General features: G+C 38.7%; 1 non-coding gene across 1 annotated transcript; it reads left to right on the forward strand.

Moving 5' to 3' along the window:
- The first annotated feature begins 1248 nt into the window (after nucleotides 1–1248).
- Nucleotides 1249–1355, forward strand: LOC131178935 (small nucleolar RNA R71). Its single transcript, XR_009147942.1, has one exon. It is a non-coding gene; the product is annotated as a small nucleolar RNA R71 (small nucleolar RNA).
- The last annotated feature ends 853 nt before the right edge of the window (nucleotides 1356–2208 follow it).

The following is a 2208-nucleotide window of genomic DNA, read 5'->3' on the forward strand; positions in this document are numbered from 1 at the left end:
TTTCAAAGGACCCAAATTTAAAGTTTGAAAAACTGAATTTGACATAACATTAATAGATGCTCATAAATCTTCCATTGCACTTTCAAATTTAGAATCACCTAATTTGCAGGGAATAGAAAACGAACCTGAATCCTTACACTTAGGGGTAATTTCCGCTGAATTAGTGCTGACACATTTTCCCCCACACTGATCATCTAATTATTCCTCAACTTGTGCTTTGTAGTGCATAACTCCTTAAGGAATTTAGCATACTTAGGAACTTGTTTGATCACATCAAGTAAAGGTATATTCACCTCCACCTTTCTGAAAGTCTCCAAAATTTCTTTCTCTTGTTCTTCTTTCTTAGTCTTAGCCAACCTGCATGGGAATGGAGGAAGAACAGAATTATTAACCTTATTCAAGTTAGGTTCAGTATTTACCTCAACTTCAGGAACTTCAGACTCTTTTGCTCCTTGCTTTTTCTTTTTCATTGGCTCATGTGGAGTCTGATTATCAACTTCTTTCCCATTCCGCAATAGTATCGTACTCGCATTTTCTCTGGGGTTCATGACTGTTTGTGATGGAAGCTTTCTAGAACCTTGAGCTTCCAGCTTACTCATAGATGAGGCTAACTGACCAATCTGCCTCTCTATATTTTGAATGCTATTTCGAGTCTCCTATTCAAACTGTTAAGTATTGTTAGCCAAAGCCTTAACAATTTCATCAAGTGACATACCATGATTTAAGGGAGGTGGAGGTGGTAGATTCACTTGTCTCTGCTGCTGGTATCGATTTTGCACCAGTTGATTCCCATAACTCAGATTGGGATGATCTCGCCATCCTGGATTATAAGTATTGGAAAAGGGATCATACCTGTGTTGTGGCTGTCCATAATTTCCTACTGCATTAACATGTTGCATTGATTCATCCTCTTATAATGCAGGACACATGTTAGTAGCATGACCCGAACCCGAACAAATTCCACATACCTTAACAGTTTGTATTTTTCCTACAGCCAATTGCCTCACCAAATAAGTTAAATAAAAAATCTATTTCTCAAGGTTAAATGTACTTACCTCATTAACCTTCATGGGTGAGTGATCTATTCTCATTCCAAACTGCTGAGAATTTGCTGCCATGTTAGCAATCAGCCTCCTTAGCTCTTCTGGTGTCTTGTCAACCAAAGCTCCTCCACTAGCAGCATCTATCATACTGTAGTCCATTGGTAGAAGTCCCTCATAAAAATACTGAATCAAAAGCTGCTCACTTATTTGAAGATGGGGACAGCTTGCACACAGCTTCTTAAATCTCTCCCAGTACTCATACAAGCTCTCTCCATTGTACTGCCGGATGCCACAAATTTCTTTTCTTATGTTGGCAGCACAGGAAGTAGGAAAATACTTCTCTAGAAATATCTACTTCATCCCATTCCATGAGTTGGCAGATCCAAAAGGAAGGTAATACAACCAATCCTTAGTTGTGCCCTCCTGTGAGAAAGGGAAAGCCCGAAGCTTGATCTGATCCTCTGAAACTCCTTGAGGTTTCATGCTGAAACACACAACATGAAATTCCTTTAGATGCTTATGTGGATCCTAACCTGCAAGACCATGAAACTTAGGCAACAAATGGATTAGTCCAGATTTCAACTCAAAAGCAACATTTAAAGCAGGGTATTGAATACACAAAGGCTGTTGGTTTAGATCAGGAGCAGCCAACTCTTTCAAAGTCCTAGCAGCCATGGTTTCATTTTTGGAACTTGACTCTGAATCTGAATTCGAATTCGAACTTAGCTCCTTTGGAGATTGGACTCCTTCAGATGTACTCGAAATCTGCCTAGCTTGCTTAGCCAATTTTCTCAACTGTTTAGCTATTTTTTCTACTTTTGGATCAAAGATCAACTCACCAGATTGAGAAGTTCTTGTCATAAACAAAGAGAAATCAAAGTAAAAACAGAAAAATGCCTCAAAACCCTAGAAAACAATGGAATTTGGCCTCAAGAGGGTGGGGCCAAGGAATCCTATGGATGGGCCATCATTTCCTTCAAAATAGGTATGGGCCGCCCTCCAAATTCAACCAAAAATCTGTCGATGAATAGTAACACCGTAATTTTTTCCAAAAACCTGAAAATAATAACACTTCACAAACAAAATTAATAACAAAATACCCTAACACTAAAAACATGAAATCAAATGAATTTCAGTCCCCGGTAACGGTGCCAAAATTCTTAAT

This window comes from Hevea brasiliensis, chromosome 3, assembly GCF_030052815.1.
Source record: "Hevea brasiliensis isolate MT/VB/25A 57/8 chromosome 3, ASM3005281v1, whole genome shotgun sequence".
Lineage (NCBI taxonomy): Eukaryota > Viridiplantae > Streptophyta > Magnoliopsida > Malpighiales > Euphorbiaceae > Hevea > Hevea brasiliensis.